Below are 23,302 nucleotides of genomic sequence, written 5' to 3'. Positions count from 1 at the left end.
TCGAGCAAGTGGTGTCTCTGGCCTCTACTTGGCCCACATCTTTTGGTCAAGAGCGGCCAATCCTCCCAGGCCTTTGTTTTCACTGCGCCTGAGGTTTTGCTGTGAGTAATCCAGGGGCTGCCCGGGCACTGCTCCCGAGGGAGCCCTGGAGCTAGGCCCGCCTAGCTGAGAGGTCCAGGAGGGCCGCAGGGGGCACCGCCTAGGGATTCGGAGGTCTCCAGGGCGGGGGCCCCGGGAGGGATGTGTCGAGGGGCAGATGTAAAGGCAACTGATACTCAAATATAAGCCCTTTTCTTCCCTCCCATCCCGAGGCCCTGCGCACCTCTCCAGCCCAGAGGAGTTGGATGGAAGGTCTTATCCTGCCCAATCCCAAAATTAACATGGGAGCTGACTGGGGTTTCTTTTGCAGGCTGCCCCCAGCTCTGGGTGCACTTAGAGAAGGTACCTGGACTTTGCCCCCTCCCTCTTTGATGAATCCAGTCCGTTTTGCCCCTTCCTCCCCAACACCACGCACACACAGTCTGTGGAGCTGTCTCTCTTTTACTCTTTTCCTCTCTTCCCCTTTCTCTTTTACTAGGATTGATGGAGTGACAACAGTTTGGCAGGTGTCTCCTAAGCCTGTAGTGGGGAGCTGTGGACCTAGCCCTGACTTCTCAGCTAGCAGGGAACAGCCCCATTCCTGGGCCCTTGAAATTGAACCCCACATTGAGGGAAGTTGAGAAGGAATGGCATGAAGCGTGGCTAGGCTGGCACAGGACGGAAGCCCCACCCTGGGGAGGGGGCACTTTTATGCCTTATGCTTGTTGCAGAGAGAGGATTTAGAAACAATGGAAGATGGAAAGGAGGTCGAGGAAACAGCACAAAGGACTGGAAAAGTTAAGAACAACAAAGAGAAACGACTGGTGAGGGAAGAGAAAATTCGAGAAAGCCCCAATACTGGGGGCAGCGGAAGGAACTCGGGAGAGAGCAGGGGAGGGAGATGAAATGAAGGAATGTTGATAAAGGACGGAATGAAGAAGCAAGATTAGTTTGTTGTATGAGAGAAGAGAAGGAAAGAGAAAGAAAAGAAAGGAAAAATGAAAGAAGGAAAGAAAGGAGAAATGAAAGGAAGGAAGGAAGGAAAAGAAAAGCAAATTAATGAAAGGAGCTAGAAAGTAAAAGAAAAGGGAAGGAAAAGAAAGAGAAGTTTTAAAAAAAATAAAAGAGAAATGAATGGGAGAAAGAGAGACGGGTAGGAAAGGAGGAAAGCTAGGAAAAAAGGAAAGAAGGAAGAGAGGAGAAAAAAGTGGAGGGAGGGCAGGAAGAAGGCAAACGAAGGAAGGAAAAATGAGAAATATACAGAGAGAAAGGAAAGAAGGGGGAACTGGGTTAACAGAAAGGGGGTCTAGACGGGAGGAACAGTGGCAGGAAAGGCGCAGAGAGGAGGGTGAGCGGGGAGAGGCCCAGTGGGGCTGAGGCGGGGGCTCCCAGGTATCCTGGCTGCCCACCCCAGGCAGGCCGCAGGCCGGCGCCACAGGAGGGGTGGAGGCGGAGGCCAGCCTCTTGAGACTCACTTCTCTCCGAAGTAGCTGACAGAGCTGGAGGAGTTCGTCGTGCAGCCGCACCTGCCTGGGGCTGGCCTTGAGGCTCTGCAGGTCGATATCTGGCTCCCAAAGCAGTGCTGGAAGCAGAAGAAGCAGTTTCGAGAGGGGTGAGTCGCGGACCCACCCTGGCTCTGTCTCCTGACCTGCCGCCTCTGTCTGCAGACTGGGCCGCTTTGTTCACCATGCTCTGGCTCTGTGACCTTGGGCCTCAGTTTGTTCTCTGTGTCAAATGAACCCTTTGCACTGGAGGGTTCTTCTGGCACTTTGGTTAGCCTGCCTGTATGTGTGCAGGTGAGAGAGGGGTGATGATAAGGCCCAGTCCGTTCTGGGAAGGACATCTTCATTTTCTTCCTTGGTGAGAAGAAAAATCTTCCTCCTTTGCCATACTTATCGCCACCCCTGCCCCAGAAAGCTACCTTCCAGGGCAAGGGATTTCTCCATGCCAGAAGGGGTTGGATTAATCTATAAAGAGCTTGGTGTGAGATTTATAGATGCTGGAGGAACCAAAGAAAGCATCGCATGCTGAAAGAGAACGAGGACATGCCTTCCTGGGGCAAGCGGACTTTCGGTCTGCAGTGTATTTCACGGAACTCACACACACACAGAGATTAATTGGCAAAATGGCTTCAGATTCAGCCTGTAGAGGAGGTTGACTTGGGATGGTTGTGTGTCTGCAGCCTCTTGGGCCTGTGCTCCCCCACCCTGTCCATGTGCTCCAGCGGCAACCACCCAGTTAAAGCCAATTAGATAGCTCCTTTGTTTCCCCAAAGTTGGATGGGGCAGGTCGCTAAGGTCAGCACATCTTCCAAGGGCAGCATAAGCCTTGAAAATGCAACCCTCAAACTACCGGCCAATTTTAGCATCACTCTGTTAGCTTTCCTCCCCATTCTCAAGCTCCTTTCCTTCTTTTATCTCTCTCCACACCCCCCCACCCACTTGCTCCCTTCCTTCCTTCTTCCTGTTTTTCCTTTTTTTTCTCTCTCCCTCTTCATCTAGTCCAGGCTGGGGCTCTTGTACTGTCTTCGTATTCAGAGGCTTTGCTCTGAGACCTTCAGACAAGGTAACATGTGTCCTGACCTCAGGAGTTCATTACCTGGATGCAAATATTAGGAACAGAAGATGAGAGGCAAAATGGGGAGGAAGCTTTGCTAATCAAGTGCGGGATGAAGCGACACATTTTCTGTATCAATCATGATTACTGCCCTCACGTTCCCGTGGCTTACCCCAGAAAATCCTTCCCCACCTCACCCATCTGCAGGCCACAGTCGGCCTGCCCCTGCCCATAGGGGTGGAACTGCTGGTGCCCCCAAGGCTGTTGCTCTCCCGGGGTGAGTGAGGGCCTGCAGGAGCTCACCTTGGTGCAGGTGGGATGACGTCAGTGAAACCAGGTCAGAGCCTCAAACTATTAAATAAGCAAAGCCTGTTTCCCTATTCCCGATGCATTTAGGGGTCCTCTTTCCCTTGAATGGAGAAGCTGGTCGATTCTGGCTCTTGGCCGTCTCTCCAAGGAATGCCTCTGATTAGCCGGGCCTGCCGCCGTCATCCACCTCTGCTCGGCAAAGAAGGGAGGCCTCTTATTCCAGGCCTTGGTGGAGGGGTTCCAGACTGTCTGCCCAGAGCAGCCTCCTTGCCCCCAGCCTGGCCCCGCTGGGAAGGAGGGAACCCAATTCACTTCGCAGGATCCGGAATCTTGAATCTCCACGGGCAGAGCCAACAGCTGCGACTGCATCCTCGAGCCTGAGCCTGACGCTGGAAGCAGCTTCTGTCTTTGGGGGTTCTCCTTGCTGCCTCGGTCTCTGCTCTGTTCGGCTCGCTATTGTGTTTTTCTCTCTCATTTAGGGGCTTTGGGGGGACAGGGAAAGGCAACGTTTCTCCTCGGGCCCCTGATCCTTCCACACGCCCCCGCCAAACCAAACCTTAAAGCTGCCGATGGTAATGAGCTGCGGCTTCTGGCCCTGCTCACAAGCTACTCACTCAAAGCAAATTCAAATTCTCTTCTGGGCAGGAGGGAGGACAGATGCTCCTTCCTCAGTCCTCCCTTGCTCATTGATCCATTTTAAGGGCATTTGGGGGTCAAAATTGAGACCGGATGGCTTCTGTTGGTATAAAATTAGCATTTTTTATCACGCCAAAGGACCAGATTTCTCAAGTCAAGGAATAGGAGGGCTTCACCCAGACCCACACCTCTTCTCTGGCCTTCTCTGATGATAAAGGTTTGTTGAGGCAGAGGAAGAGAAGGGAAATGAGTCGTTTGCTCTGTCGAGAAATCAACCAGTAGCTGCAGCCGTTCATGCCACTGATATTTATTTAGTACCTACTACGTGCGAAGCATTGTCCCTACCTCTGTTTTTCATGACGGTCAGTAATGAGATTCTTGCCACTGTGAGGCTTTAGTGCATGTGGACAAATATATAAATAAATGAACTGATGGAAAAGAAAGTTTGGATTTTGATTGCTGCCTTCCATATGCCCCGTCTCCGAGCCCGTGCCTTCCCAACTCCGGCTACCCAGACCCAGCCGGTTGGAAAATAGGACGGCCCCAGGGCTCATTTGTCTCCCCCACTGGAAGACTGTTAGAAAGGGAGCAAGAGTTGTGCAGTGGGAACGGCAGACACGAGAGCCCTGAAATAAAGGGGTTGGGGTGGTGGTCAGAGGGGTCCCCCAGAGGTATCTTCCCATCTTTGAGGTGTGCATTGTCGGTGAGGGGAGATATGTTTCTCTGGGTGTCTGAGCAGGTCTGCAGGTTTGCCCTGGTGTGATCACGTGCCTGAAGGTGACAGCAGGGTGTACACGTGCAAGTGAGCTGAGGGGGGCTGGACAAGTGTTTCAGTGCCAGGCTTGTGTGCGCTGGGCCCAGACGCCTGCACTGGAGCAGGTGCATGGGCGGGGGAGGTGCACAGATCCGAACATATCTCCGCGTACATGACTCTCTGTGTATTCGAGAGCGTGTGTACCCGCTGAATTATTATAAAATTACACTGACCCTTACAGCAAATCCATACCGGCCCGGCCTTTCTCCCCCCGACCTCTCGACCTCTGGGGTGCCTGAGGAAAGAGCTGACCGGGTCACCGCCTCCCCCAGTCAATGAGTCTCTCTCCATTAGCATGAAACATGAATCTACTGGCAGCTTGACAAATTATAACTAGCAGCCAGAGTTTTGCCAACTGGCTGGCTTGGGCGCTGTCTATTTATCACTGAAAATGGTAAATCATAAGAATCCAGATGACTTAATTATTCAAATCCACCCAGACCCAGAGAAGCTGCAGTCCCGTCAATCTCAGCCCTGGGCTCAGGGCGAGGGCAGGGGGAGAAGGCTGATTGCTTGGGAGCTGGGAGACTCGGGTTCCAGCTCCTCTGCCCTGCCCGGCAAGGGGGGGCTTTCTCTGCCACCCATTCCCCTCCCTGCCTTCCTGCCCACCTTCCCGGGCAGAAGCCTGGCCGACTGTTTTCGCTGCTGACCCTCCCGAGGCTCTCCCCTCCCCGCCCGCCTCCTGCTGCCTGGTCCCCAGGCTCCTGCAGTATTTCTCTGCCTCTCTTTGTGTGGGTCTGTTAGCTTGCTCTCTCTGTTTCAGTGCCTTCATTTTTATTTCTTCTCTTTCTCCTATTCTCTTCACCATTTCTTTCCCTCCCCACTCCCTACGGATGGATGCTGACCCACAGGCTCACACACACACGACCTCTCTGATGGAGGTTTGCCTGTACCCCCGGCTCCTTTGTTCTCCGTGGCCCGGAAGTGCCCAGCTCAGGATCTCCACGCACCCTCCTTAACCCAGCGCCCTGAGTCGTGGAAGGTCTGAACCCTCTCGACCTGGGAGGCACGTGGAAGCACAAATGTCAATGGATGATCTGGGCTCATTCTGGCCTTTCACCCACCACGGCGTGTACACAACTTTCCTGTCCCTTTCTTCTGTGGAGTTTTGCACGGCTTGGGCAGTCAGAGATGTGCCCCAGCAGGAGGCAGGCCTGTGTCCCAACGAGGCCCACCTCGGGCTGTCCCCTTGCTCCCAGCGTGGAACCACCACAAGCCCTAAGGGAGGGATCCCTCCATGTGAGTTTTCCCCAAAGGAGAAGGAAATCTGTTTACAGAACAAATCCTAGACCCAGAGGTCTGCACACCGAGCTTCTGGGGGCTCTTTGATCTCTGGGTCCTTTTATCTTTGTGTCCCTCACAACCCAGTATAAATATGCACTCCTATTTCTTCCAGTCCTGGGCCCCAAGGGAAGTCTATGTTCTCCCGGCCAGTGAGGGGTGGTGCTGGGTGGATCCAACTTGCCCTAACGCTGGGGTTCGCTCATGAGAGAGGAGGTGGTGGACGGCGGGGAGGGTCACCGGAGCTCCCCTCTTTGAATGGTGTCCTGGCTTGTTCTTCTGGGGGGCTTGTTCCACCCACGAGGACCCCAGAGCCCTGTCCCCAGAGGCTCCTCGGAGCACAGTCCTGTGTCTGCAGACGCTTGTCAGTTAGGCTCTGAGTGGCTAGGTCAGCGCGTGTGACTGCACACTTTCGGGAGTCCTTGTGCCAGGACAACAAGTGACAATGTCCCCACCAACAGGGCACCTGAGGAAACAGTCCCCTCACTCCCCACAATTCCATTTCAAGGCCTCTGAGCAACGTTGCTGTCAATAGAAATTGGCCTTGCCCTATCACAGAGCTCTGAAGAAGGAGCTGCTTGTTTCTGCTACTGAAAATGAGTAAGTTCTTCCTTGAGTCTAGCCTTCTCTTCCTTCTGGGTTGGAGGATGGAGATGATCAGGAATCTTGGGCAGGGACTCCCCACCCTCCAAGAGAACATTTATGACCTGCAGGGGACCCTTCTACACCTGGGCTCATCCCCACTGCTAAACCATCACATCCTCCTCCTTCCTTCCTCCCCACCTTCTGAATCCAGCTTGTTACTTGACGACGAGGGCAGCGTCCACGGGTGAGGCAGGAGGGGAGAGGATCGAGATTCAAAAGCAGGCCAGCAGCTGGGCGGCAGGGAAATCAATAAGGGAGATAGATTAGAGACAGGTTTCTCTCCCTTTTTTTCCGGCTGGCTTGGGGTCCCTGCCCCAGCTCCTAAAAGCAGGTGGAGGACAGAGGCCCTGGCCTCTCTCTGCCCTTCTAACTCAAACAGGTTCCTAATCCCTAGGTAGAGGGTAAACAGCCTCCGAGCACGGCCAGGATTAACCGCAGAAATGCTGCTAAGGTATTTTGGGCACAGTTCCCTACCCCTGCTCCCACCCCATGTTACTAATTAGCCCAACAGCTTGGGGGAGTAGCTAGGAATGCCTTTGTGCAGCCTCGCAAGCCCAGGGCTGAGCTCTGGACACTATCTCTGGTGCTGGACCAGCTGAGGGGGGCAGAGGGATTCCCACCCCCTCCCCACTCACTGACTCCCAGATCAGCTCAGGGCAGACAGCAGATTTTTCCTCTGCACCCTCCCCGAATCCCCCGGCTTCCCCTTGGCTGTTCACAGCTGGGAGGCAGGTGGGGGACAAGAGGGAGAGTGGAATCGGCTCCGGAAATCAAACGACCCAATAAAAAATTAATTGTCTAATTAAAACCATGAGGAAGCCCCTTGCCAGAGTCTGGCTCTGAGTCGTCAGGGCTGTAAAGGGTGGGAAATGAGTCTCAGCTCCTAATAAATTCCTGATTTGCAGCTTGGTCTGTCAGCGAAGGAGTAGGAGAGCTGAGCGTTCTGCCGCACTAGGGCCTCCTAGAGGTCATGCCATCCCTCCCTGTGCCCCCAGCCCCGGTGATCACACCCACACCACCACACACACCCGGCTCGAGACCAGAGACAGGAGCCTCTCCCAAAGGACAGAGAGGCCACCGCCCAAGGCGGGCAAGTATTCCCGAGACTGACCCTCAGGCTCCCCAGTCCAGGGCTCACCCCCTTCTTCCAGATCTTTCCTCAGGAAAGCAAACGTCCAGGAAACTTCTGGAACTGGAGAGTTCTTCATGTAGGTTAACCGATCGTTGTTAGAAACAGGTTGCTGTGTGGGTGCGTTTTGACCTCATCCCCTCCACTTCCGTGAAAAATAACATTTTTACATAAGTCACGAACCAACAGCTTCCCTCTCTTAAATTTGCGCTGATTTTTGCACGAATGACAGGGAACCATGCTAAGAAATGAATCCCTCTCCCCTAAAAAAGGGCTCTGCCCAGTTGGCCAAGTCCCCTGGAAGAATGAACACAGAGCTAGTCCAGAAAGGAGTGCAGAGTTAGGCAACTCTCGAGGGTAGATGGCGATCCGAACCTTTGCCCTGGATCATTGTACCAATTCTTCACTTGGGTCAGCCCCGCCTCTATTCCCCTTGTCCCTCAGCAAAAGCAAGGGCACTGTCCTCAGAGGCATTAAGTCATAATAGCAGGAGGAGGGGAAGCAGTCAGCACACAGCCGTCAACATCCTAATACATTCTTTGATTATACAGAATACAGTACGGGATGTATACCTGTGATTAGCTTCTCTAAACAAACACGGAAGAACAAACAAGGGCTGTCCTTCGGAACGGTCACCTTAGGAGGAAATACGCTTATCCCATCTGTACCTCTCTTGATTAAACCATTTCTGCAAAGACTGCTTTAAAATGGACTTTCTAGCCATTTTACAAAATACTCAAGACAACCAGGATTAGCTACAAATTGTTTTTTGACTGATTCCAGAGAAGCAAATGATAAAGATCTGTCACCAATAAGGACATTTAAAGACTGAGCCACAGCGCTTCCCTGGTGGCGCAGTGGTTGAGAGTCCGCCTGCCGAGGCAGGGGATGCGGGTTCGTGCCCTGGTCCGGGAAGATCCCACATCCCACATGCCGTGGAGCGGCTGGGCCCGTGAGCCATGGCCGCTGAGCCTGCGCATCCTGAGCCTGTGCTCTGCAGTGGGAGAGGCCACAACAGTGAGAGGCCCGCGTACCGCAAAAAAAAAAAAAAAAAAAAGACTAAGCCACATACCCTGAAGACAATTCCCAAAGAAGAGTTACAGAACTTTTGTCATTGTGGCCTTGTTGGGAGAAGGGGGTCGCCCCAGCGTGACTACTTGGAGGCGGTGGTGCTTTCGGTTGCATTTCTCTCCGGCCACATCTGGAGTGTATTATTTATCATTCCTGATAATCATTCTTTTGCTCATCTGGTTGTCATTTTTCATCCTAAACAGTGAACTAAGAAGGAGAAAAAGGGAAGGAAACAAATTCCTGACTCCCATCTGGGTCAGGATCTCATTTCAGATTTCAGCAAATTCCCATGCACAAGTGTCACCAGGGTGGCTAGGCCTTTCTGCTTCCAAGAACCCCGAACCTAGAGACTAGAATGTCGGCACTGATTCTGGTTCACCTCATGGTAACTGCAGACCTACTAAGTGTCACTGGGTCTTTACACGTGGGTTATTCTTTTCAATCTGGGGGTGAAAGACAGTTTTCCTTCCCCGATGGATGGAGTTTGTCATTTCTTTTCCCTGCTACTTGGCCTCAGACTGCACCCTGCTTTGTGGACCTGTTGTCTGGGAGACACTCTGGTTTCCTGGTGCCCACGTCTCATGAGGACATGACTTTGGAGACTATTTTGTCCGTCTCTCTGTCCCCGGGGAAAGCCTCATGAATATTCCTGGTCCTCAGGTTAACCAGCTTAAACTGGTAAACAGAACCCTGACTCAAAAAGGGCATGATGGTGGCCTACCATCACCACGCGACCTTGGGCGGGGGGGGGGGGGGGGGGGGGGGGGGCGACCATGCACGTCAAATTCTATGTGAATGGCACCACCTAGAGTTGTGCTTCAGGAGTGCGGTGAGTGGTTGGTCCCTGGAGCTGAGCAGTGCGGCCACCCTGCAGCCCAGAGATGCTGGCAATTCGGTCAGCTTCGCGCTGCATTCACAGATGAGAAACGTAAGTTCTGACAACTAAAGTGTCAACACCTCAGCCCCCCGAGAAAGGGCTCAAAGTGGAGATCCCCTCCCCTCACTGATGTCTGGGAGATCTAGGCTCAGGCGACAGCTCACCAATCTTCTCTCCATCAACTTCAAAGGCAGCTCCAGCCCCAGAGAGGACTGCGAGGGTACAGAGCAAAGCTGATCCAACCGGAGCTCGGTGTCAGGTGATGTTGCCGGAGCACAGGTCAGCCTGGGCCTAGAAATGGCGGTGAGATGTAGGATCCCTCCTGGCCTAGAGTTTGAGGAGGGATGGGAGCGGGTTGTGGAGCCATGGTCACAGTCCCCATGGTGTAGAGGGAATGTTTACAATTGCCCAAGCCCCTCCCTCCTGGGCCCTCACCTGCAGGCAGAGCCGCTTTAGCCTCCTCACCCACGGCCAAGTCTATCCCACCTGGATATCCTCCTGCAACCTCTGCCAGCCCTGCCCTTCTCTCCCTCCAACCTCTTTCATACATTCCTTGCCCAAAGAGTTTTTCTGAATAGAGCCCACCGACCTTGGTCATTTTCGCAACATCCCCGCTCAAGCATTCTCTCGACCTGCAGGGTCATTCAGGCCTCACCTCACTGGGACCGGGCTCCTTCGCGTGTGTGTCCAATTCACCCGATTATGCCAAGACATCCCGACTCAGCAGTTCCCGACGCTCAGCCATCAGAGCCCCAGAGGAGCCACCACATCAAAAGCTTAGACACTAGGACTTGGAGGCGTCAGCTAGTCAACAGCCAGCCTGTCCTGAGGAGACTCCATGCCGGGCACTGCGGTCCCAAAGAGCCTCGGGTCTCACGCAACCAAGAAAGACACATCCATCCCAGATTAGTAAATAACAATAATAACCCTCACCATGAAGGTGTAGTGAGACCTTTTTTTGTTTGCTTTCGTTTGTTTCTTTGTTTGTTTTGGCCGCCCGCATGCACCGCACGGGGGATGTTAGTTCCCCCGACCAGGGATCGAACCCGTTCCCCCTGAAGAGGAGGCACTGAAATTGCGAAGCCTTAACCACTGGACCAGCAGGGAAATCCCGGGTGAATCTTGTGGACAATACATTTCAGAGATGGGAGAGAGTGCTGTCAACTAGGGTCCCCCCAGAAGACTCCCAGAGGAGGTCAGATAGGAGATGCCCTTGTAGCCCCTCAGAGGCCTCGAGGCTGTGGAGGAATCATCGTGTGTGTTGTTTTGTTTCCCAGAATGCTGGTGGTGGGAGAGCGCGCTCCAGCTGGGAGCTGGAGCAGGGCTTCATCACCGAGCAGCTACTCTCTGCTAGGCACTGTGCGGGGCACTAGGAACCCGGTTACAGTGAGGGAGTCCATGCCTTCAAAGCTGACAGTCTAGACGGGAAAAGAAACCGTAAGCAGATCTTTATAAGGCAGTGAAGGATGGACCTCCACCGGTGATACACCTCCCAGGCATCGTGGGGTACCATGCCCACACATAAACCTCTCACGGGAAAGGGGAGAGGAAGGGGGCAGGGAAGCCATCCTGAAAGGGAGGTTAATGTAAACTATAAGCGAGTGGTACCCTTCTTCTCCCCACACCCTTCCCAACTGAAGGTCACCTTTCACCTCAAGAAGAAACCATTGGCTTCTTCAACCAAGGTCACAGAGGGCTGTCAACATCCCAGCACTCTCTCACCCACCTGCCCTCTGGGCAGAGTATTCAAACATGAACTGGGATTCCAGCCATATCTGGGGCACCTCCCTATCCCATCTTCCCCACTGTCCATCCCAGCCTGCCAGCATCACGGCCAGGTGCTCTCTGATTCCCAGGACCCGGGAAGGAAGAGCCTATCGTCTCCTAGAATTACATGCTCTGCAGCCTTCCTCCTTCGTGCCTTTGGGGAAGATGCCCCTGCTTCCCCTTCATTCTCCATCCGGATCCAGCTCCCACCTCCCACGGCTGCAGCTGCTCCCTCCTCTCCCCCCTGGAAGAATGCCCCCCTCCCCCACATCCCTCCACAGGGGGAGAGTGGGAGGGAGGCAGCATATGGCCCCATTCTCCTTGGCCTGGGCAGGCTATTTTGGAAATGAGAAAACCCCCTTGCCCTGTCCTCCCCTCTGGGGAACACCCTCCCTCCCCTCTCCACATTCCCCAGAAGTTCTCAGACTGAGATCCGTCCTACTCCTACGTGCAGTTATGTGGTGAAATCACTGCTTTCCTGCCCTGAGGCGCCAAAGCTGGGAAGGGAGCCTACTCAGACCTTTGATGTAGGCACGTTTTAAAAGGCCCACCTGTCCCCTCTCTCTCCCCAGCCCCCAGCCTGAACTGCTGGAGCCCCTCATCACAGCTTTAAATCCCAGGCTACCCCCCAACGTGGCCCGGATCAGGTCACACACATCCTCTCCCGATGGGGGTAATCAAACCCAACCGTACTCACTTGGGGACATCTGTCTCTGGTGAATAAGGAGAGATCCCAAACTTGAGTGGTTCTGTGACACTTAAAAGCTTCAAGCAGGAAGATCTGCAATTTCTCTTGGAGCAGGGCCTGCGGGGAGGGTCCCTCTGAAACCCTCGTTTGATGTTGTGCTTTCATGGTTGCGGTTTGATCCAGATGTTCCCCACTTGTGGGATTTTCTCTTTGGGAGGGAGGGGCCCTTGGCTGTGAAGATATTTCCATTGTGTGCACATTTAGATCGAGGTGGCTGGGTGCGGGTGATCTTCTAGCTGATAACACACCCTGCTCTGGACAACCCTGCCCTTTCCCTCGGGGATCACATCCTTTCCCTTCGCACCCAAAGACAAGAAGAGGGCATTCACGTAAGGAGGCATTCCCAGCTCCTGTAGGCTTGCTGTGTCGCTGCCTAGACATGGCTCTACCTCTCTGTTCTTCTGGCTCCATAAAACGGAGATGGGGTTGGTTCGCAAAGATGGTTCCCAGATCATGGAAAGAACAGGAGAGGGAATTCAAGAACCAGATTTCTGGCCAAGGAACAAACAATTGTCAAAGAAATTGTGAATGGGATTTGCACTGAGAATGATGAGTCAGGGCTCCTAAAGAGGAAGTGGCGGGCTTCCCTGGTGGCGCAGTGGTTAAGAATCCGCCTGCAAATGCAGGGGACATGGGTTCGATCCCTGGTCCGGGAAGATCCCACATGCCGCAGAGCAACTAAGCCTGGGTGCCACAGCTACTGAGCCTGCGCTCTAGAGCCCACGAGCCACAACTACTGAAGCCCGCGTGCCTAGAGCCCGTGCTCCACAACGAGAGAAGCCACTGCAGTGAGAAGCCCGCGCACTGCAATGAAGAGCAGACCCCGCTCACCGCAACTAGAGAAAGCCCACATGCACCAATGAAGACCTAGTGCAGCCAAAAATAAATAAATTAAATAAATAAATTAAAAAAAAAAAAAAGAGGAAGTGGCCATCCTTCTTTTGGATCAATCCTACAAGGGTGGAAGTAAACCTCTCCAGATTCACAGACCCCTCTGCTCCCTCCGAGCTTGAAAAGGTTAAGGCCATCCCTCCCCAACGTCTTCACAGAAACCCTGGAAATCTTTCCTTCCACCTTAAGAGTCTTCAGAAGTTCTTGCTGTCCAGCCTCAGTCACTGCTTGCTGTAGCAGGAGGTGGCTTCCCTGGAGGAAGTGCCTTAGTCACACTCAGTGGTCCTCTAAGACCTCTCAGCGTCCTTCTAGCTGCTTCTGTCTCATCGAATCAAAAGAAAAGCTGTCAACTCTATCAAAAATCAGGTTGCTCCCGGAGCTGTGCTGGTGACCACAGAAACACTTGGATCCTTGCCAGCCCTGTGGAGGTCACAGTCTAAACCAGACACGTGGATATTGAGTGATAGAGGCCAGACGGACCAGAGAAACTCCAGCCCTGGAGCTGGACAAAGGCACCAGCCCACAGTGGACCCTAAAGGACTTGCATCAGCCACAAGGTTGGGTAAGTGAACTTGACTTAGGGGGAGGGGCCTATGTGGGGACAGACAAAGCCTAGGAGGCTTGGTGCAGGAAGGGGACATTCAGAGGAGACAAGAGAGGGTGGGAGCCACTGAGTGGATGAGGAAGGCTCAGTGCCGGGGAGAACCATGAGAGACAGGCCAGCGGGAGAAGAGAGAACTGGTTCCCCATTGGACTAGAGAGAGGGGAGGGATGGAGAGAGAGGCGGGCACAAGAAGGACAGAGGAAGATGGAGAAAGCTCCACCCACTGTCCCACCTGGAGAATTTGGGCGGCTGTTCCCAGCTCCCCGTGCTCTGTGTAACATCGGGGAAATGCATGTTCGGAGGATCAGCTTTTCCCCCGCCGGAGGCCCTGAGGGTCAGTTCTCAGACCTCTCTCTCCCCTTGGACTTTGATCCAGTCACGCACAGATGGGTCAGGTCATGATGGCGAGGGGGCAAGTGGTACTGGGTCTCCCTGGCTTGAATTTTTTCTTATTCCCCCATGTCCTCTCTCTCTTAAGCAATAATTTCTCATTTTGCTTGGTCTTGTATAGCCCATATGTCTCTAGCTCAGAGAACTAAGAAACACTCCATCATTCTTAAGCTGGGCCTTGCCACCTGCAGGCCCCTCCCCTCCCACACATATGTTCACACAACTGGGGCCAGTGGTTAGCTTCCACGCACCCCTCTGGACGCTCTCCCCGTACCATCCTTCTCATCTTTCCGGCTAGAATAAGAACCTTCTCTCCTGCAGGGGGGTGAGGGGGGTATGGTCAGGGTTCTTCACAGCTGGGTAGCAGCTGGGAGAGCCCCACCTGTTCTGTGCACTCACAGTGGCTCCCTGGAGGGGACCAATGACAAGGGGGAAAGGCGCTGTGAAATAGAGTGCAGGAGGGGGCACCCACACGGTGGGACTCTCTACCTGGTCTGGTCTGGCCTGAGGGGGGGGTCAGATGCTCAGCGAGGTGTCCTGGGTCTCAGCGAGGTGCTGGAGTACCAGCCCCCTCAGGCCATCCGAAGACTCGGCCTCCCTACCTCCTTCTCCTCTGCCTCTCCCACTCACTGTTACTGTGGGATCCACAAATGCTGCCCTCATCCCTCCCTGTGGCTCCACTTCCACCACCCTAAACCCTTTCACCCATGCCCAAATCATCCCCCTGCAGGGCTGCTAGAGTCTGACCCCAACTCTACTCCAGAGACAGCCCTGTTCCCCCACTCCCACTGCTGCTGTGGACAGAGGAACTGAGATGGGACCAGAAGAAATGCTCCCGTCTCCTCTCATGAGAGGCTAGCAGAGCCCCAGCCCGTTCCCAGAATTACCCTTCCCAGGCTGACATGAAGAACCTGATGCGGGAAGGGCCACCATGCCTGAGACTGGGGCCAGGGGCAGCAATTCCCCCCGCTCTCTCCTTATCAGTCCGTGTAAACCTAAGGGCTTTCCCCAAATGTGAGGGTTCTGCTTAGGTGCCATGGAAGATACCCAGCACCTGCTTGCTTACTCTCCTCCTCTTCAGCCCATCATTGCCAAGACAGAGTTGTCTGGGCAAGCGCCACCCCCAGGACAGGGCTAAGGAGTTTGGGTGGGAGGGCAGAAGTGAGAGACGCTTCCTTCGTGTTTCCTGCCAACCTGCCAGGCTAGAGTGCCACGATCTGGGCCCTGTATCAAACCCACTGGATCAGTTCACTGAAAGCCTCCCCGGGGTATATGTGAGGCCTCTGGACTCACTGGAGCTGACAGGTAAGATCATGGCCAGTAAGCAAATGACACGGAGCATCCACTATATGCTTGGCACGGGCCTGACTCTTGCGGCTAGAGACCCAGAGAAGTACATATTACAGATCCTGGAGACCCTCATGTTTGTACAGAACCCCATAATCTTACCTTCACCCCCGCTCAGACACGTGATCATATGTGGACCTCAGATACGCGAGCTAGACAGAAGAAAGAACTTCCTTGAGCATGGGTTATCAACGTTGTACAGTAAAATCATCAGAAGACCTTTCCTCTTGGAAGGCGGTGAACCAGAAGAGCCCCTGCCTTGCTGAGCCAGGGGTGAGGTATCCTGTCTGCAGGCAGGGGCGTGGCCGACATGACCCCTTAAGATCCTACCCAGGATGAGGCAGAGAGGTGGAGGTTCTAGTTGAGGGGCATGAGGAGGAGGGGACACACAGAGGGACAGACAGACAGACAGAAGGAGGGACTGGAGGAGTGAAGCAGGGGTGGGGAGCAGGGTTGGAGAGATGAATGGTCTTGGCTGGACTGACGGACGACACCAGGATGGATGGATGGCTGCTGAGTTTTGTTTACTGGCAGCCCCCAGCCCGCCATCGCCGGGGGAGAGGGATGGCGGCTGGCACATCAGAGGGCTCTTAGGGAAGCTCATGGAGATGATTTAGATGGGAATGAATCAGCTCCATATGGATTAAGTGTCCCTGCATATCCCAGGATCTTACAGATGAGGGGACAGGGCAAGGGCACTGGGGGGAGGGGGAGGAGGGAGCAGCGTGGAGCTGGCGCTGGGAAACAGGCCCGGAGCCAGCTGGAGGTGCCCTCCCAGGGCACGGGCGGGCCCACCTGGCACAGATGCCGTCCTCCCCAGGTCTGTTCACACCACTGTCTCTCTGGCTTTGTACCCGGCTTTAGGAAAAGTCCCTGCCCGTTGGAGCATCCTCTCTGGGTGAGTTTCTGTCTGTCTCCCCTTGCCTCTGTCTCTCTCACTTTCTCTCTGAGTCTTCATGTGTCTTTCCATCTTCAGTTTTCTGTCCCTATCCTTCCCTGGCCTTCTTCCTCGCACTGTTCGTGGCTCTCCTGCTCCTCCCCACCCGCCTCTTTCACTAGAGTTGTGAATGGCGTGTAGCTGACACACAGTTCCTGTTCCCTCCAGCCCTTAGCTCTACTTAGCGCTACCCTCCCTCTGCTGCAGGCATGCTGCCTGCTCTCTCCTGGGACCCTCAGGTTTGGAGTAGGATGGAGGAACCAGGAAGGTGGTCTGAAAAGTGACTTTTTGGCTACAGAAAGTTCTTTCTCTTCCTCTCTTCCCACCCGGCCCTCAGCCCTTCCTTCTCCCAGCGCCAGAGGCAGCTCGGATGGGGGCCCACGCTCGGCACACTAGGGCAGGTTGAGCAGACGATGAGTCCGCGGGGCATCCGCTGGCTGTGGGGTAATCGGAGCCACCAGCTCCCGCAGCCCCGCCCGTGCCCCGGTTGGAGGGCCCTGGAGCTGACTTTGGTTATGGAGCTGGCTGCCATGTGCATGTCCTGGATCAGAGCACAGGGTAGTCATATATGACAATTGCTTGAAATATCACAGCCGCTCTCCCCCCACCCCCACTGGTGATCTATGGGCTGCGTGCCCTGTAAAAATTATTTATCGGGGCCTCAGAGTGTCCTGATTTAGTGCTGCTGCCTCTGGGGCCGAGGGGCCTGCCTGTCCGCCGGAGCCTAAGCGTTAAACAACGCTAAAAAGTTAAACGGCCAACGTTGGGGGCTCACTCGAGGAGGCGCCATAAAGCTGTCGGAGCTGCTTAAATCAGCAGCGAGGATTCCCGGGGACATCTTCTCACCATATGCCACAAGCCAAGAAGGCTCTCCTCACCCTTCTGCGCTCACCCAAACCCAGCGGCCCACAGAGGCCCGGGCCCAGAGCAGAGGAGGTCAAGGCCGGCCTCCTGCAGGCCTTCCTCCAGCATCACCTGCGCAGGGTCCAAGAGGGTAAGAGGCCATGTGTCCAGCCCTCTGCCTCTGGCCAGCGGTTTCCTCGTTCAGATCCAGATTTTAAGGACTTCCCGCAAAAGGCAACACGGCAGCCTCTTCCAGTGGCCCGTGCTGGGCAGTGCTTCCCTGGTGTCTCACTTCAATCTGTGTTTCTGTGGAGCGAATCCACAGGAGCTCAGCGGCTTCTCGCTCGGGTTTGGAGAGGGTGTTCTGTCCAAGCCAGCCTGTGACCTCTGGCCTGCTTTGTGACCCCACCTCCTCCCACTCTCACAGCTCTCTGAGGATCAGAGCCCCACTCTTTGATCACTCCCCTCAGGCTGGCACCCCCGGGTGCTCACAGACAGTTTTCCTGGCTGAACCCCAGTCCATGCTGCCACCGCCCGGCCGCCGCCAAGTAAGCGAGAGGGAGGTGGGTCTCCATAGGCTGCCTATCACGCCTTCTTTCAGCGGCAGTAAAACTCACCTCTTAAAACCTCTGCTTGGGTCCCTAATATTTGCCTGGCTATATATCTCCAGTGATATATGGACAGAAATTGCTCGTAAACGGCTATAAAACCTCTCAGTTGAGCCGGGGTGGAGGCGAGCGAGGGTGGGCACGGCCCAGACTGCAGGAGGATTGGAAGCCAAGACACTCCACTGAGCATCCCAAACGACCCCAGATCCCAGGGCCGAGGGGCCAAGTGTGAGGCCCTCAGGGGAAGGAGGGAGGGAGGAGACCCAGAGGAAGATCTTCAAGGCCCTCAGGAGGTATTATGGGGCCGTCTCACCTGGCTGCTCCAGTGATGTGCTGTGTGGCCTTGGGCACGTCACTCAGCGGCTCTGTGCCATGGTTCCCATCTCTAGGAGGATAATGATACCGACCCAGGCTCGTTGAGGAAACCCACAGAGAATTAATCTGTCCTTTGTAAACGAAGGAGGTTGCATATATTGGGCATTACCCCCCAGGTGGCTATGGTGTCTTTAGAAGGCCTGCTACGTGCTGGATCCTTTACCTAATCATCCCGAAGCCCGACCACGGCCTGCCGCGTAGACATTGCACGCTGTGGGTGCGAACCCTGAGATTCACAGAAGTGCACACAGGGAGTCAGTTCCCAGGCACCGATCCCAGGGCTGGTGCCCTTTCCACACATGAGAATGAAATCCCGGCAACAGGAGGGATAACAGCTAAGACACTAGGGGGACTTCCAAACAAGGACGTTGCAGGTGTTAGGAGGCCTTTTCTCCTGGGTCCCTTCCCTTCCCCAGGGTGCAGGCCTTTCGCCTTCCAACACTTCTAGTCCAGTCTCCCCAGGGCCCAAGGATTCCTGCAGCATATTCCCAAGCACTATACCCCATCTCCTGGGGAAACTGATCCCAAAGTGGAAGGGGAAACCAGGGGCTTTGTGGGAGGCCAGCGCCCTCCACCCAGGAGACCAGGAGACACGGGTCCTGGGTGGGCCAGGGGAGGAACGGCCTTCTTGGGGGCAGGTCAGCAGGTACAGACGGAGATGGCCACAGTCCCGGAGTCCCTGGCCCAGGCCCCCCATCAGCCCCAGCCCCTGCGCATCCCAGGCCCTAGATGCCTCTTTTCTCCGTGACTCCCTCCTCTGCCCTCCACCCTGTGTCCCCTCTGGTTACTCTACACTCCCCCTCTCCCACAGCATCCCCCTTAGAGCCACTGCTCCCCCTTCCGGTTATTCCACCCCCTGCACCCCCCACCCCAGTGTCCCTCTAGCACCCGGCCACCCCTTCCCTCCACCATGAGCCCTAGTTCTCTTCGTCCTCTTTCCCAAGTCCCTTTAATTCCTGGTGTCTCCCTGTGGTCACCCATCCTTTCCCTCCCTCCTGGTGTCTCCCTTGCTCCCCCGATGCCCCTTCCTCCCATGATCCCCAGCCCCTACCCTTCCCCTAGTGAGCCTCTTGTGTCTTCTCACCTGCCCTCCAGGACCCTCAACCCCCGGGCTGCCCTTTGTCCCCTTCCTGTGATGAAGCAGGACAAACAGTAGGAAGGCCACCCTCTGCCCCACACCTCCCCTTCCCTGGTGGCTCCCACCCCCAACCCCACTTTTCCTTAAGTTTCCAGATCAACCTTCCTCCAATAACGATGATAAAGCAGGAAGCCGGGCCGGAGCACGGTGCAGATTTTTCTTCTTGACACGGAGTTTCCGATTAAAGGCAAAAGGACATAAATCCTCCTGCGTAATTGCTGTGCTCCAGCTCGGAGCCACTCAAAGGGGAGGCTCCCACCCCTCTGCCCCTGCCCCTGGGAGCCCCACCCCCATCCTGAGCCGGGCTCAGTCCCCAGAGCCTGGGGCTGGGCTGGGAAGGGGCAAGGCAGTGGCAAGGGAGAGGCATAAACCCAGCAGGGGCCTGCCTTTCCCTTCCAGGGGTCCCAGCCCATGGCCCGCCTCTAAGCGCCTTTCCCCCCGGCCCCAGGCAGCCCCTGAACCCCTCACAATGAGAGCATGCTTTATATTTTGTCAAAGCTTCTCAGCATGCGCGATCTCATTTGATTCTTGTAAGGGACTTGAAAATTATTAAACAAATATCAGACAGAGGAAGGGGCCCTGAGTGATCACCCAGTGCAACTCCCCCTCGGTTTAGGGAAACTCAGGCTGTTTAAGGGACTGGCCTGTGGCAGAGCTGTCCTAGCCCCTCAGAACTTGCCTTCTCACACACCCAGAGGGGCTGACACTGCTGAAATCTATTACATTGGGGCCCAAATATCCCCCTCCCAAGTGGTGTTCTCACCCATCATAGAAGCTTTTTAAAAATCAAGAATGCTTGCTTCAGGCTTCCCTGGTGGCGCAGTGGTTGAGAGTCCGCCTGCCGATGCAGGGGATGCGGGTTTGTGCCCCGGTCTGGGAAGATCCCACATGCTGTGGAGCGGCTGGGCCCGTGAGCCATGGCCCGCTGAGCCTGCGCGTCCAGAGCCTGTGCTCCGCAATGGGAGAGGCCACAACAGTGAGAGGCCCATGTACCGCAAAAAAAAAAAAAAAAAAAAAAAAAGAATGCTTGCTTCATCCCCTATGATTAGGGAAAGAAGACACTATTAGTGTGTGTGAACTGCTCAAGGCTGAGGGCTAAGGGCAGAGCCTGGAGTCTCCAAACCTGCCTCCACCTCCACGCTCATCCTCAGAATTTTACCCCCAGAGATTCTAACTTCTGGTGACTCTGCAGCTTGGACTCTCAGCCTGGCCAGGAAATCTGTCTCCCCCACAGTCAGAGCCGCAGAGCCCGCCCAGAGCCCTCCTCAGCTCTGCCGCTCCCTTCTTTTCCAACCCACTGCCCACTCTCCTCCTCCACGAAGCCTTCCGGATTTGAAACCCTGCTTCTCCTCTGTTTCTCCTTGCACTGAACAACCCCTCCCAGCTATTCCTAAATCAGGTCCTAGACGTGAGTCTCTTCTCTCATCAGACTAACAGACTGGACCTGTGTGTTCTCCCTCTGAACTGCCATTTTCCAACCCTCCCATCATCTTCCCCTCCCATACCTCCCCGCCCCGATCCACGCCCAAAACATCTGTACGGTAGACATGCGTACAGATGTGTGTCCGGGGAAGCCAGCAATCCTGTCTCCTTTTATATCAGTGGACATTTCCACAGAAGCCCCAAGATGCCCACGTCAGGTGTAAACTATCATGGCTTCTGGGCTTCCCTGATCCTATGGGGCCATCCAGTCTGCTGTCCTCCCAGACTCCCCTCTTCCCCCGAATCTCAAGGGAGGCGGGTCCTTGAGCTGAGACCAAGGAAAAGAGTAGCCACATCTGTCACACCCTCATTCTGCTTACCCATCTCTGAGTAAACCTGGGCCCAACCGATTCAGGCAGGGCCTCCCAAGGTCTAACCTCTAGGCCTCCTGCTTGAGCTCCTTGGACATCCTGACAAGTTGGCAGATGACCAGGTCCCTCTCCCGGGCCCTGACGTCCTGCAGGCACCACCCAACCCACATCCGTGCCCTGTGCAGCCACACTTCCCTCTGCCACAGCGAAACTCAGTGGGATCAAGGTCAGTGAGGGCTTTGGAGCCTTCAGGAAGAATGTCCCATCTAGGTCAGGAAAGAAAACACGTGCAGGGGTGCAAGAGTGCCAGCTTGGGAGGCTTAGGCGCCCCTGCAGAGAGCCTGGGTTGGGGTTCCCGTGCCATGCTTGGCGTGGCACTGTAGCACTGCCTGGGCCGGGTAGTCCTGGGTGTTACCATAGGTTTTGGGATGTTAGTTTAGATTCTGGACGCTGGTGTAAGGTTTAGGGTATTCATGGAGATTATGGTGGGTTTTCTGAGATTTCTGTAGGGTTAATCTAAAAGGCCAAGAGCCCATGCTTCTTCTTGGGCCTAGACAGGGGAGAGAGTCAAGGCCGTAAAAGAAGCAGGGGGTGAGGTAGCCCGGGTTTCCAGAAGAGGGGGATAATCTGAGGTTGCAGGCATCGAGGCTCTGCTCCACCCCACCTTGGCGTTCAGCTCCCAAACCCTGGCCAACAGCCTCATTTATTGACAGAGAGGGCCTGGGAGTGATCGCTGGCTAGAGACTAGGCATGCTCCTGGGTTCCTGTAGGGAGGAAGGACCAGGGAGAGGGGCCTCGGCAGCGGGATGGTCTTCCTGGTTGTGTGTCCTTAACGTCACCCAGGATCTTGGATCCCACCTCAATCTGAGAGCCACGCCTGGGTGTTGCTGAGGCAGGGGGAAATCTGGAGGAAAAAGATACAGACCCTTCTCCCTGGAGACCCCAGTTTTCCAGGGCTGATGGGCCTTCAGCTTGGACCCAGGCAAATAAATGGAGAATTGTCCTTGCAGCTTAACAATGGGAAACTTCCTGAGAGATGGGGGTGTGGGGCAAGGATTGGGCAGAGAGGTGGGAAGGGAAGGGGTCCCCAGCAGGAACAGGCGGAGGGCCATTTCAGAGGAGAGCAAGGATGAGGGGGAGCTCTAGCCCCAGAGACTTAGGGAGGGGAGAGAAGAGCCATCACTCTGTATCCATCATTCACACAGCAAACATTCAGGCACGGCACCAGGACTCACAGAGATTGAATTAGGGAGACAGGGGCAGCCACTGGAGAGGTTCCCAGAAGCTTGGTTCCTCCCCTCAACCTCGCTGAGTTCTCCAGGTCTGTGCTAGCTAAGCTTCTACCTCCATGCCTCTCTAACCCTAAAGATGTCCATTATCCATAATTCTAGCTTCCTTCTTCCTCAGGGTCCCACCCCTGCCCCAGCCCTTGCCATAGTCCCTGCCACTCAAATATGCCAGTCTGGGCAGACTTCGGAGCGTCTTCTGGGCCACAGCGACAGCAGGAGGGATTGGGGTTAGACATTCTAAGCACCTTCCCAAGAAGCAGGGAGGAGGAGATCTGAGGAGCCCAGCGGGAAGCCAAGGAACCGGGCCTGAGATCCTCAGGCCAACTCTGCATTGCGCTGGGAGAGGCATCATTCATCCGCCCAGGGGCGGAGATGGGGCAGGGGGAGGGGAATGAAAAACACCCACAGCCCATTAACCTACTTTTGCAACTTCATTAAAACAGAGTCTCCGACACGTAACCATAAATTGTCTTCCGAGGAGGAAGGCAGATCCAACATCCAGTTCCAGCGGTGAAGCCTCTGAGAAGAGGCTGGAATATCCAGGGTGGAAGGGACACTAGCTATCGGCAGGGGGCGTGGGTCACTGAGTGGCTTTGCAGGCTGGGCCGGTTGGGCTCCCTATTGCAGGATCTCCTAGGCGGGCAGGCCACTGGGTGAGGGGCAAGGAGGGGATTTTCTATAATATTATACAGTTGCTGGGCTTCCCTGGTGGCGCAGTGGTTGAGAGTCCGCCTGCCGATGCAGGGGACACGGGTTCGTGCCCCGGTCCGGGAAGATCCCACGTGCCGCGGAGCGGCTGGGCCCGTGAGCCATGGCCACTGAGCCTGCGCGTCCGGAGCCTGTGCTCCGCAACGGGAGAGGCCACAGCAGTGAGAGGCCCGCGTACCGCAAAAAAAAAAAAAAAAATTATACAGCTGTTGCCCTGATCAAGAACCCTCATAGCAACAAAAATGATTTACTGTATAGCACAGGGAACTATATTCAGTATCTTATAATAAACTATAATGGAAAAGAATTTTTTAAAAGAATATAGATATGTACACATATATATGTATAACTGAATCACATTGCTGTACACCTGAAACTAACACAATATTGTAAATCAACTATACTTCAATTAAAATAAAAAAGAACGCTCATAGCTTCCTGGAGTCCCTCGTAACAAATCTAAAAGCT

At 54.8% G+C, this 23,302-nt stretch overlaps 1 long non-coding RNA gene across 1 annotated transcript; it reads left to right on the top strand.

The window, feature by feature from the left end:
- Positions 1-345: 345 nt before the first annotated feature.
- On the top strand, positions 346-4,350 carry LOC116761370. Its single transcript, XR_004351953.1, has 3 exons — positions 346-902; positions 1,569-1,690; positions 3,031-4,350. It is a non-coding gene; the product is annotated as an uncharacterized LOC116761370 (long non-coding RNA).
- The last annotated feature ends 18,952 nt before the right edge of the window (positions 4,351-23,302 follow it).

This window comes from Phocoena sinus, chromosome 10 (genome assembly GCF_008692025.1).
Source record: "Phocoena sinus isolate mPhoSin1 chromosome 10, mPhoSin1.pri, whole genome shotgun sequence".
Classification (NCBI taxonomy): Eukaryota; Metazoa; Chordata; class Mammalia; order Artiodactyla; family Phocoenidae; genus Phocoena; species Phocoena sinus.
Note: the sequence above shows the minus strand (reverse complement) of the source record. Positions and strands in the feature narration are given on the sequence as shown.